The sequence below is a fragment of the Ambystoma mexicanum genome, chromosome 6p (assembly GCF_040938575.1).
Source record: "Ambystoma mexicanum isolate Mex_15411 chromosome 6p, UKY_AmexF1_1, whole genome shotgun sequence".
In the NCBI taxonomy this organism is placed as follows: Eukaryota; Metazoa; Chordata; class Amphibia; order Caudata; family Ambystomatidae; genus Ambystoma; species Ambystoma mexicanum.
Window position 1 is genome coordinate 148,366,438 of NC_090935.1, and position 14,307 is coordinate 148,380,744.

Consider the following 14,307-nt stretch of genomic DNA (forward strand, 5'->3'; position numbering starts at 1 on the left):
GCCTTAAATTCAGAGGGCTCACCAGGCACGTGGAGGTCGAGACAGAGCAGCGTAGCAGGTGCGATCATCGGGTCTAGTTGTGCCTCCTAGGTGAAAAGCAGCGAAGGGAGTAGGGCTCCTGCCCTCTCCTCAGCGAAGTGTAGAATCTTTGACCGGACACAGGAAGCAAACAGAGCCTTAGTCTGCCCTTTGTCGTGTGCTGGCGTTCGCCAGCCACAAATCGGATTGGAGGAAGACGAGGCCTGGTTGCCTAGCAACCAGTAAAAAGCCTGAAACTGGAGTTTACAAACCATTTTAGAAGCAGCCGCTTCGTTCCACGCTGAATTTGAGTAAGAAAGCACTAAATGTAAATAGACAGATGAATGATTAGCAAGATGCGGGCTCACTGTGTTTCATGGCAGCCTTAGATTCAGAGGGCTCATCTGGCACGAGACGGAGCAGCGTAGCAGGTACGATCATCGGGTGTAGTTCTGCCTCATAGGTGAATAGGAGCGAAGAAGGGAGCAGGGCTCCTGCCCTCTCTTCAGCGAAGTGTAGACTCTCTGTTATCTGTTCCTTTCACTGAAATCCTGTGGAAAAGAGGCATTGACAAACAGTTTTAGGGCGTCATTACGAGTTTGGAGGTGCTTTCAAACCCGGGTCCGGTCTGACTGAATGGGAATTTACCGGGTCGTTCCGACCTTGGAGGATCCGGAAAGTCCCCATTCAGTAAACCATTCCCATTGAGCCCCCATAGCTCTCAATGGGAATGGGGAACGCACTAATAACCGGCCCGCAAATTGCGGGCCTGTTATTAGCTCCAAGGTCCCTTAATGGGACCCACAGAGAACGGCTGGTCAGACCAACCGTTCCTGCTGGGATCCGCTAAGGGACCTCGGAATAGGGCGGAATGGGTTTACCAGCACCGGCATCCTTACCGGTGCCCGTAAACCCTTACCGCCCAACTCGGAATGACCCCTTAGTCTTGGATCAGCTTCATGGATTAGGCTGTGTCCTAATGCATTAATGCCCATTCTATCTTTTTTTCAGTTATATTTGGAGATTTTTTTTAGCTTCGTTTGCTTTTCAGAATTCATTTTCTTCATTGTCTTATGGAAGGTGGGAGGGGTTGGCATGTGATTGGCTGTGGGTTTTCTTTGTACCTGGCAGCCAAAGTACCATTTGCTAGAGCACTATTACGTACATCCTAATAGTGAGGCTGTTGTCTTTTACTTCTAAATAGGGAAATTGATGTGAAAGAGAATGTCCCATTTTTCTAAAGGGAAAGATGGCACTCAGAAAGACAAAGATAAAAGTTCCAAAGAGCTTGAATTAGCAGGAAAGGACTTCAAGCAAAAGAAACTGCCCTTTACAAGGGTATGTTAAAAGTTAAAGTTCAAAAGTTTCATTAAACGTTTCAATGGTGATAGTTTCCAAATTGTCCTAATCTATAGTTATTCTTACACTATGAATAGAAAATGATAATGAAATACTTAAAAACCTATAAACAGACATGCAATTTGTTGTTTCTTGCATACTTTTACATTTTTTATACCACACATAATTTCTTATAATGAAATTGACATGTGTGTGTCATTCACAGCGATATCTGGAAATGTGCATGTAAAGTAGTGCAGAACATGGATTTGTTCTGCTAGCTGCAATATAGTGTAATCATGTATAGATTGAAAGGTAATATATAAACATAAATTAGAACACTATAATCAATCAGAGAAGTATAGTAGACATCACACATCCTACTCATATAATGTTTAGCTTGATTAAATGCCAGTGCTAATACTGTAGCTTTTGCAACTCTTCCTCCAGGTTTGTCCCATGCATGCAGATCACCAAACACACTTTAATTATCAGTGTATTTCCTTATTTCACTGCTGTCAATAATACGTGGATTATTGCTTTCGAAAACATGCATGCATACAAGCATGAATATAAAATGTACATCTGCTTGTGCATGATCACGTTTTACAGTTTGGTCCTGAGAGTTCATGGATTTTGCATGCTACCCATGTTTGACTTTCCATGTGTGATGTAATTTCTTCTTCCTATTTTGATATCACACATACTGAAAGAAACCTATTGATATGCTTTAATAAGCATAGTATGCATTGACAATGTTTCCTACCAGAACTGTTTACCTTTCATAGATAATATATAATATATATGTTGTACTTCAGAGCATAATTCCATGCTCCAAGGGTGATGGTTGCCTGCTATAATGGCACATTCTATAAATAAGGTCTTTTTATAGACCTGGATATATTGTTTGGCAGGAGACAGTGTAATGAGAGGCATACCTCTCTGCATGATCTTGGGACTTTTGGGTTGTAAATCTGTGCTTTCACGGACCTCCAGGCTACAACTGTGACTAGCACTAAAACCCAATGAATGTGATTTGCTATATTGAACTCCATTTAACCGTAAGGATACCTGGATATATTACAGTGCAACTGCATGCACATGCTGGGGTTTTCGGTTTCATTACACTACATGGATCTCTGTAAGTGAGAGTGTTCATTTTCCTTTCATGAATGCTGTGTATTGTTAAGAGACTTCAATTCAGTACTCCAACTAAGTCAGTGCCTAGTCTGGGATGCCCAATGAAAGCCCTTCTTTATATATTTTTATGACACGTTCATAGATCTGGATGATAAACCCTTGTATAACACCCCTCTCTTTGAATCCCCCTGACCTCACTGAGCCAAGAAGTAGGTTTGTTTTGCAAATTAAAAGATTTATTTTACAAATTAGACAAGATATATATATATATCACACTTTTATAAATAAATTAATATTTGATAGCACACTTATGAAGATAATGTTGATCAACAATGGATAATATTACACTTGCACACTTATTTAATTACTTAGGAGTTGGTATAGAGAGGATAAGGTAGCTGAGAATGCTTTTATGGGTTCAAGGAAATGCAATGATGGAAAAGAATGCAGCACAGAAATAACTGAGATGGTTTCCACAAGAGATAATATGATCACTTTTTCTTTTGACAATTCACTCCCCCCTATGCAATATAAGGAGATGGAAGGGGAGCACACAATTTTCAGGAATACAATCAAATGCAATACCAATTCAGTTCCCCCCTGCAAGCTTAGAGCAACCAGCATGCTTTTAAAACACAGGCAAAAATACTTTAAATGTGATTTTCAAAGGAAGTCAAAATACGGTAAAAATTATTTTAATTCCCTATAGGAGATTCAGGGTAGGTGATAGCTACTTAAGATTAGTTCAGGTCAACACTAGCAATGATTCATGATGGATTATCAGGTTGAAAATGAATTTCAGCAATGGAAGCAAAAGACAGCGATTTTTGACAGGTGGAGATTGAGCTAGTTTTCAATTTGCTGCACTTTTTCCGAGTGTGTAAAGCGCGATTACGGAAAAACTATAAGGAGTAGAAAGTCGGTTTTAGGCTTGTTGGGAAGCCGAGGATTTTAGCTTTAAAATGAAAGTTTAATCTCGGTTCAAAAGATACTGACGATTTTGTGGAGGTAGATTTTCAGAAATAAAGTAATGATTCAGAATGGCAATTGACACTTTCACAGGTTTGAAATCACAGGATGGACACACAATTTCTATGCATTTCTAAATAGGTGGAAATGGTTTGAATTAGATTATTTTTAAGCTAGGAGATTGGTTTGTACAGCTCTGGCTGGATACTCACTCCTAATTTTGGAAGTAATGGGCCTCGTCACAGATCTGGTCAACAGGGTTAGCTGCGGTTCTCTCTGCTCTGCTGGTCTGGACCTCTGGTTCTGGCAAAAGTTCTTGGCACTGCACAGCGGTCTGGTCGGCGGTTCTGGATCTCTGGTTCTGGTCTCGGCACTGCACAGATCTCTGGTTCTGGTCTGGCAACAGTTCTTGTCACAGGGTTCTAGCCAGAATCACACAGCTCGCCTGGCTGTTGAATAGATTGGTTAGGTTGCTGGATTCTGAGGCCTCTGGAAAGGATGCTTGTGGACTAGGCCTTTCTGATAAAAAGTTCTGGAATCTGGAGTCTGGTTTTCTAAGTTTTGGTCTCTGAATATTGTCTGGATTTGAAGTCGTCCGTCAAAGTGCTTCGCAAGAAAGTGGAAAGAGCAGTCCCTACCTGGGTTTCAGTGAGTCTTTTTATGTCTTTTGAAAGTGGGTGGGAAGGCTGACTTTCTATGCCCAACCCTCTGAGGATCCTGATAGGCTATAGGATTCTCTGTCGCCTGACTGGGGAACTGAATTGTGAGTCATCCGGCATCCTTTTTATGGCATACAGAAAGAACACTCCCCTTGTCACTTTGCACACAAATCTATTTTTGACTTAAATGCATATTTATCTATGTACAATTTTTCTGATATTATATGTCCAGTTAACATTTTTCTGTAGCACCAAACCATCGATCCCTGACTTTGTAAGATGTTGTGTTCACTTCTGACAGAATTCTGCCCTTGTCATCCAGACACAACCTCCAAACTTTTCCAGAATTTACACAAATGTGCGCAAGGAATATGGGCATCAGATGATGAAGTGTCAGATTTTTAACATACATACATTTGGAGTAATACCCTATTTTCTGCTACTACCCCCCAGAACATACCACAGAGTCCTAACACCTCTTAAAATGTGCACAGAAAAATCACAGGAATGATGATATTATTGATATCATTTTGACAATTATGTACTATGATTTATCCATCTTTCTAAAATTATGCTCTGGTCCAGATGGGTGTGGTTTAGGTCCCAAAGCACATGGGGAATTCCTTGTTCGTCCACTTCCTCCAAGCTCGGCTGGCTCACAGAGGCAGTGCCCCTCCCATTTCCTTCCGGGAGGAAGCCATTTACGACCCCCTGATTTAGCATTTGCCTGAGCCAAGTAAAGTTCATTGTTCTGTTTCTTGCAGTCTCAGGTATCCCTCCCCTAATTCAATCAGAGAGGTGTAATCTACTTTTGGTGGGGGCAGGAGAAGACAGGCCAGGCCTGTGAATGCAGTTGCTGGGCAAGTTTCAACTCCTGTCGGGGGTAGTTGCTGGGCAGAATTCAATCTCTTTAAGCCAGGCTTCAGCCAAATGTCACTTTTTTTCCCATTTTTTTTAAAAAAATGTTTTTAATTTCAAACCGTTGTTTTATTAGTTCGATCAACAAACTTTCACAACTTTCATAAAAATTAAGTTTTTCTTGTTATAATACAGTAGGAAGACATTTTTTTTGTGTTTCACTTCTGCAATTCAACATATCTTATAAAAATATATTTTTTTATTGATAACAATAAAAGTACATTTTTATGTATCACCTCTAAAATATCGATGTGGCAATTTGTTTCCTTTCATGTACTATTCCATTTAGGTGATAGGCACGAGTTATATACATTTAAGTCAGGACAATAAGTCAACGTGATGCATTTCTTATCCATCATAATAACGCAATTTCAACAACTTCTCATTTACCTATTTTTACAAGGGTTCAATCGGTAGACAACACAAAATGGTGGAACTTCATTGTCACACTTGCAATTAAATTCAAAATCACCATATTCATTTCAACCAATAATAAAGGAATTCAATTTCTAGGAGGGGTTATGAATAGAGAAAACCGATTTACCAAGGATTAACATACCATATTCTAGCAGTAGCTCAAATGTGCTTTATAGAAACGGCTACCATTATTTTCTTATTAGCCTCAGCAGGTAGGCTGCTCGTCTTTCTTGTGAAACATCTTCTCAAGTTCATTGTTTATAATTACTAGCAGTCTACACAGTGCTAATATAAAGCTCGTGCGGGTCCCCCACATGCAAGCTAACCAAAGCCATTCCCTAGTTGCCTCAGTTAATATACAGTCAGTTGCAATTGTTAATGCACGTATTGCCTCAAAATATGTACAAAATATAACCAGATGTTTCAAGGTTTCTTGAATCGAACCATCCCTGCAGAACCTACATGTTAACTGCGCTTCTACTTTCCAGTGCAGTTTGCAACCACTGATTCTTTCTAGCGTAAGAGATTGGTTCATTTTAAATCGCAAATAGGTTTCCCTAGCCTTATTACAGGGAAACTGGATTACATAGGGTTTGTGGGGCCGTCTTGAAGAGCAAAAACAAACTACTTCCTTGTAGCCTTCAAGACCCGCCATTCCCGTTAGCGTTTTACACCAGTCATTTTCTATGATACGATGTTTTACATGATTAGGTCTAAATTCGAGGTCAGCTGGTACAAGTGCAATTTCGTCCAATAAATGAAGCATTTGTGTATAATAGATCGTGATGGAAGATCGATCAGACGCGACCATGAGTGGGCCCAAATCTTCATAAAGACAATTTGCAGGTGGATATAACATTCTGGCAAAATTAGCCAGTAAACGCCAGTTACGGCGTGCGGATAAGGCAGTAATACCAAGTTCCTGCTTTCTTACAATATTTGTTGTGGATTTATCCAACCTCAAAACCCCCTTCCGCATGCACCCTTGCAGTTGGTCAAGGTAGGTGTTAATGTTTGCCAGGCACATATCTAAAGCAAAAAGGATAACACTCTACTTTTAGGATGTAAAATTGCATAAGTGGCAGCAATGAAAATTTACAAAACTTCAGATATACCATCCGCATTTGTGTGGCGAGAGGGGCAGCTTTTTTTTGTAATATCTCCCTCCACATTGCCAGTGATTGGGATTCAGTTATGGCATAACCAAGATAGCGAATTTTTCAGGAACTATGGTTAGGGGAAAATTCTCAATTCTCCAATTGCGGGTGATGTTCTTTCTCTTGCGATTCCTAAATACTTCTATATTGGATTTTTCCACATTACATTTCAGATTATGAGTTAGACAGTAGGATGCGAATAAATCCAATTTGGTCTGCATGCCTTTGGGCGTACGATCAAATATTACAATATCATCCGCAAAAGCTAGCCATTGTATTTTGAGATATCCAAGCCTTGCTGGATAGGAGATCTGGGTATTCCAAATATCATTGATGCCACATAAATAAAGATTGAAAAGGGTGGCTGCTAAATTACATCCTTGCTTCACACCAAGGGCGATCTTTATTGGATGTGTTGTAGCACCTTGGATATTTACCCTTACCAAATAGGTGGTATTTGTGTGGAGCTTGGATATCAATTGTATGATGTATTGTGGTATGTTCATAGCAGCCATTTTTTTCCATAAAAGTGATCGTACAACTGAGTCAAAGGCGGATGTGAGGTCTATCGATGCTATGTATAGTGGGCCAGAATCCTTAAGGTTGTGTTTAGCTAATAAATGCGCCATAATTGTAGCATTTAGAGGGGTCCCCATTCCTGCACGGAAACCAATTTGATATTTAGACTAGATCTTAAGGTCCCTAATCACTGCTTGTAGTTCCCCCAAAAGCAAACTAGCAAACACTTTAGCAGCTGTGTCAATTAGCGCTATTGGACGAAAATTGCATGGCTGAGACCTCACTCCTTTTTTATAAATCGGAACAATGATGGAATTTAGCCATGACGGTGGGGTATACACAGTTGTCAACATGTTATCAAACAGTTTCTTGAAAATCCCTGCCCACAAAGCTGGGTGGCGTTTAAGAACGCAAGGCGGAATCCCATCTGGGCCTGCTGCTTTTGAGTATTTCAGGGCAATTATTGCAGCTTCAATGCTCAAAATATCCCAGAGTGGAAAGGAGGGTAATGCTAAGCAGGTCCATTTATAAACGATTTCTACAAATGCAGATGGGAGGGCAACTTTTTTTTCGAAGTAAATTCCCCAAGATTGCGCAGAGATAGATGATGATTGATCAGAGGAAAGTACAGTTGTACCTGCCCTAAGCAAACTCCAAGTGGAGCGCCTGTCCCTGTGGCACAGTGTACTAAACATTTTCTGATTCTCCTGATTATACATAAAATGTCTGTGATCTCTGCATTTATTCCGATAAGTGTTCAGAACACTTTTTTTCTCTGATAAGTAAAGCGGTTTTAAAAATACTCCGCAAGGCCGCCCTCTTTGATCTTTTTGCTTCATGAATAAAATTCAGGGCTATCGGCGACAATCTTACTTCGGGGAGCGATGCATGCACTTGGAGAGATTGAATTAACCTCCGTTATTATTCTAGATATCACAGTAATCTCCTCAATAGGATTGTTAGAATAGAAGTCAGAACTGTGATGCAATGTTAAACGTACAGAAACCATGTCGTTCACCTTATCACAAAGTTTAGTGGCCCAGCGAATTGACAGGCCAGGACGGTCCCCTTCTATAAACCCTTGCTGCGGGTCCATGTGCAGGGTCATCATGTCACAATGAAGATTTAGATGAATCATGTAATGGTCACTAAAACCGGGATCATATATTGCTATGTTGTCGGAATACGATTGCAAACCTCACGATGGCCCAGTGATTGTTCTAATTCTAGGCATAGTTGTCAAGCTGCTAATAAGCATGAGCCTTTTAAAAAGTCACTGTGATGCAGCTAACTCCCATTTTACTGCAAAGAAAAATGAAGTATCGATACTTCCTCCTCCAACTGTGGTGTCCACCAGGGCTCCATTCTTTCACCCTGGCTTTTTAATATTTACCTTTCTCTGCTGGCACACCACATTTCCTCCTTCTCCCCCAACTTCCAGTGCTATGATGACGATGCACAACTCTTCTTTAAACTTCCTACTGACGCCCTTGCACCCTCCTTCATCCATGAATGCCTTGCTGCCATCCAGGCCTGATGCACTGCTAATGACCTCTGCCTCAATGCCAGCAAAATAGAGTTTCTCCCTATTGGATACCCTGCAGCACTTCTTCTCTGCACTCTGGCCTCCATGGGCTCGCCCCCTCCCCCCTCCTTTGAAGCCAGGAAACTCGGATTCATCTTCGACTCCTCCCTCATCTTCATCCCTCATATTCAGGAAATTGTTAGTAAGTCCCACTTTCAGCTCTTCCTTCTCAAAGGAACTCTTCCCTTCCTCACCTTCCTCACCTTCCCCCAGAGATTTAATGTTACCCACGCTCTGGTTCTCTCCAGGCTGGACTATTTCAACAGCCTCCTCCTTAATCTTCCTTCGTCCACTCTGCGACCCCTCTAGCTAATCCAAAATAGGGCAGCAAGACTTATCCTTGGCCTCAAGCCCAAGGACCACATCTCTCCTGCCCTACAAAGCCTTCACTAGCTCCCGGTCTCAGCACGGATTAAATTCAAATCCCTCTGTATCATCCACAAGACTATCTGGGGCTGGGGTTGACTCTATCTCCAACTCTCTCTGACCAAATACTCCTCTTCTAGAGTATTCCTCTGGTACCAACTCCTTGCATGTGAAGCAGTTTGCTAAACAGAGAGCGAGTAGTTGATCGATTTCCTCTGCGGGCTCCCTTCTGTAGAATAGCCTCCCTCTCCCCGTGTGTCTTGAGCAGGACGTCATTAAGTTCAGGAAAAGCCTCAAGACCTTACTCTTTACCTCTGCCTTCTCCTCCACTCTTTGCTAACCATACAGTAGCGTGACTGATGTGCATGGCCCACAGGCATCCTCAGGGCCCTCACCACACCACATCTCTCATCCCAGCCATTGCCTATTTACTGACCTTTGTTAGGCTCACCCTCCTCACTGGAGGTTGCACTTATGTTTTTTCTCCTCTTACCACTTCACCCTGAGCACTTCTCCATGAGCACCACCGCACCTATCCCATACCCCCCTCCCTTCTGCACTCCCAAGTTCTGAACACTCACAAGGCATAGTAGGTTTGTCTCCCTGCCCTAATATTCTTCTGATTTGTTTGTACTATTAATTCAATTATTTATCTTTGTTGTAATTCATGGTCTCCCTGTCCCCACCCTGTTGCCCTGTGGACGCTTTGAAACAGTTTTTCTTATTGTATAAGCGCCTAAGAAGACACCAATAAATAAACACATAAATAAACTAGGCTCATGCTTCAAAGGAAAAGAAGGTACCTCAAAACATTGAAGTTATGGAAGGCAAATTTTATTGTGATACTGATTGGGAAACAAGGGTTGTCATTTTGTGCTCACGGGACTAATGAATCATTGTACATTTTAAATAAGAGTGCAAATAACCATGGAAGTTTTCAAATAATGGTCTTACTTCTTTCACAGTATGATGTACCACTTAAAAACCATCTTCAAATGTGTATTCAAGAAACTGAAGAAAGAAAAAAAACCTTCCCAAGACAGAAGATTAATGGATGGACAGGCAACTGAGGCAGGGCATGGCTCTCTTGTCACATCTTTGTCATATACAACTGTAAAGAAGGTTTTATGGCAATAGTTCAGTGTCTGAAAAAGAGGGAAAAAGATTCTGTCCAAATTGATTCTGCACAAGATGTAGGAGTTGTCGACCAAGCTAAAATCGTCATTTGATGTTTTAAAGATGAATCAATCATGGAATGGCTCATCTCCGTTCTCCCTGTAAAAGAGGCACCAGGAGGAAGATTCAATGAACTGCTTGTGTTCAGTTTTGAAGTCTGTGGCTTGGATTACAAAGAAATTTCAGGAGAGTTTTTTGATGTTGCAGCAAATATGAGAAGTGCATATGTGGGTTTACGTGCTGCTTGACAGGCCTCGTATCAAGAGGGACACAGAATCAAAGATAATAATTTCAAAACTTTTATTTTACTAAAGGTCTTGGGTTGGTGTAATGTCTAACTGGCCCTAAAATAAAAGGGATGGTTCCCTTAACTGATGTTTCTAAGGGCCGTCGAAGTCTAGAAGTCCAAAATAAAAATGTGTCTCTGTCTAAACCTATGCTTGCTCTCACTCTTTGACAAACATGTGTTAGGAAGTCTTATAAAAGTAAAAAGTAGTGGTTCAAGAACAATATGAAACCAGGATTGGTTTCAGGAGATCTTCTCACCCATTGTAGGTTGGCCAGCTTCAAAAGATCACGCTTACTCAAAAAAGACTGTTCATTGGACATTTATAGTTCAAACAATTTCAATGTTCTTAATGTCTTGGGGGTCCTTCTCCCAAGCTTCAATTCCTTCAGTAACACCCAATAAAAAAGATTTCCTTTTGACAGGCCTCTTAAGGTTCCCTTAACCAAGCTTAGGCCTCTTCAAAGTTCAAATACCAGTTCAGCTTTTGGGCCTCTCAGAGTTCCCTTTCCCAAGTTTAGGCCCCTCTTACGTTTCAAACCACTGGTTCAATTTGTCAGGATGTAACCTCTACTGTACTTTTACTTTAAAAAATTTGTAATGTGCAAACCATGCACCCGTAGGCTTGAGGGCACTACAACAGAAAACCAACAACGAATCAGAGTCCTAGGACAAGCGAACATGGTAGAGAACAAGCCTAGGATTAAGCAAATAAACACTTTGTAAATTTCTTTTTAAAAACTTCAGTCGACTTAATACTCCTGAGTTCCGGAGACAGGCTATTCCTTGCTCTAGGGGCTACATTCTGAAAGGCTCCCTTAGTGGCTTTGACCGTACTACATCTGAGGAGAATCAACTGGTCCAGATTGCTGGATCTCAAAGTTCTCGTGTAACTTTTTTATTTCAGTAGATCCTGAAGATATGCGGGCATTTTACCTAGCCGACATTTCTGAAGACTTACCAGTAGGTGGAACATAAACCTCGATTCCACTGGTACCCAAAGCAAGCCACGTCTAGCCTCTGAGATGTGATCTCTCCAGGCAATTCTCAGCACTGCACACACTGGACAATTCTGTATTAACTGCAGTCGATTAATCTCAGCTTTGTTGATGCCATCCAATAAACTACTGCAATAATCGATTTTTGCACCCAAAATAGCCTGTGCAATGGTCGCTGTGTTCATCTAGGTAATAAAAGGATGAAGATGGGTCAAAAGCTTCATATAATAAACCGAGGAAGACACCACGCTACTCACATGAGCCTTCATATTTAGATGTTGGTCAAAACCAACACCCAAAGTCTTAACCTTCTTTTGGACCATTATTCTTGTGTCCTCAAATAGACAGCTCTCATACGCTGGACCCAATTTCTTAATCATGTTAGGAGTGCCAACAACAAGAAGCTCTGTATTTATATTTGTATTTGTATTTATTTTATTTATATAGCGCACCAGGCCCAGGGGCATCTGTGCGCATTTCTTACTCTCTTACAAGGTTACATGAGACAACCTCCAAGTAGAGAGCATGGGGTACACGTTACAAATGAAAGTGGTACATTAAGAATAGAAGCAGGCAAAATAGACACATGGAAGAACATAATGATGGACGTCAATATCTAGGAAAGTCTACAAGTAGGGTCTAGAGAGTAAGGAAAGAACAAATTGGCAGAAAAAGTCACCATCCACAGTGCTTGTAAGTATACATTAGACAAAGAGGGTCAAGGCTGCAGGTATCTGGGTAGTGTGGGTATACTGCCAGTATAATTCCACTGAGGTAAGTACAATTGCAACACAAACAAGTCCCAGTTTCACTGCGCCAAGTATAGCAAAATAAAAATCGGGAGTCCAAGTGATTTGGATGAAAGAACAGCCTTTAAAGTCCAAGGTTTATTACAAGCAACACCCTAACACATGTTTCGAGCCTTCCATGGCTCTTCATCTGAGGCTTTATAGGGATAGAGCCTGAAATTTAAGCTGAAGGGACAATGGGCCTCATTACACGGATGGCGGTAATGGTTAACGGCCACCGTTAATGGTAACGGTGGCCGTTAACCATTACCGCCTTACTACGAGGTCCCTTAGCGGGTTGGTGTTTTAACGCCTGCTTTTTGCAGGCGTTAAAAACCAACCCGCTAAGGAACCTCGGAGCTAATTACGGCACCGCAAAATTGCGGTGCCGTAATTAGCGCCTTCCCCATTCCCATAGAGCCCTATGGGGAAGAAATGAGAATGGGGAAGGGCAATGGCGGAAGGGGGATTTACCGCCCCACCAACCTTGGAATGGGGCGGTAAATCCCCTTTCCGCCAAGGCGGTGCCGGTATTTTACCGGCATGAGCCATGGCACTAATAGCGCCATGGCTCACCGCCTACCGTGTAATGAGGCCCAATGAGTACTTTTTGGGCATTGTCCCTTCAGCTTAAATTTATTTCCCTATACTTGGCGCAGTGAAACTGGGACTTGTTTGTGTTGCAATAGGGTCTAGAGAGTGCCGACTAGATTTCGTATATCTAGTGTGAAGGGCCTGGCTAAGGGGCATTGACTTTGTCTTGCTCCGTTAGCCAGAGTTTGGCCGATTTCTTAAAGGTGGTGACCTAAGTGAATTAGGGAGTGAGTTCCAGAGTTTGGAGGCAAGTACAGGGAAGTTAGAACCACCAGCGGTTTGTGCTTTGAATCTGGGTATGGTGAGTGAGTGTGCGTGTGCAGATCTGAGTGGGCGTATGGCTGTGTGGGCAGTAAAGCAGTTGGACAGGTATTCGGGGGCTTGTTTGGCTCTGCACTTGTGTGTGAGTGCAGGTGCTTTGAGCGATAGTCTACTCGCCACAGGGATATTAAGGGCCACTCTGATGGCATTGTTTTTTGTTACTTGGAGCTTATTTAAGTTCTTTTGGCTGGTTCTGAGATAGAGCGCATTGCAATAGCCAATTATGGCCATTACAAGGCTTCTGGCCAGAATGATGCGGTTGGGAGTGGAGATTAAGGGTCTACAGGCTGTTACAAGTGTACAAGTGTATGCTGAGGCTGAAACTACTGAGTTGATTTGTTTAGCCAGAGATAGGGTAGAGTTTAAATGGAAACCTAAAGTTTTGGTATTGTTGGAGACCTTAATAACATAACTGTCGATGATAAAGGCTTTGAAGGCAGGATCCAGTTTGTTGAGATGTGTGTGGGAACCTAGGAAAAGTAACTCGGTCTTATCATCCTTTAAACACAGGCCGTGACAAGCCATCCAGGCTTGGGTGACTGAATAGACATTGTTAAGAGCCTTGAGGACAGTGGAGTAGTCCCCCATTATAGGAATGAGTATCTGGGTGTCGTCCGCATAGTTGGTGTAGGTAACACCCAGATAGTCAAGGATATCGAATAATGGTTTGGTAAACACATTATATAATGTTGGAGACACACAGGACCATTGCGGGACCCCACAAGTGACAGGTGAGGGATCAGATGATGTGGTCGGGGAGAAAACGCGAGGTATGATTTGATCTAGGATGAGGCCTCATCTGAGAAGTGGGCCTCAGTTTTAAGGCCGCAGTTTTAAGGTGGTGACAGAGAATTTGGTGATCGACCAAGTCGAACCCTGCGGAAAGGTGAAGTAATAGTAAAAGAGCTAACTTGCCTTTGTCTTTGATGTCCTGAATTTGTGTTTTAAGATCTAGGAGGGCTGTCTCAGTGCCATATTTTGGGAGGAAGCCTCATTGTCGAAGGCCAAGTAGTTTATTAATCTCGAGGTAGTCCTGAATTTGTAAATAGGCTGCGCGG

General features: G+C 41.9%; 1 long non-coding RNA gene across 1 annotated transcript in view; it reads left to right on the plus strand.

Annotated features, from left to right (window-relative positions):
• LOC138511285 (uncharacterized) overlaps positions 1-10,695 on the plus strand; it is a 57,690-nt gene extending 46,995 nt beyond the window's left edge. The window contains exon 3 of the long non-coding RNA XR_011280600.1: positions 10,052-10,695. This is a non-coding gene — a long non-coding RNA (uncharacterized lncRNA). The remainder of the gene's footprint in view (positions 1-10,051) is intronic.
• Positions 10,696-14,307: the final 3,612 nt, after the last annotated feature.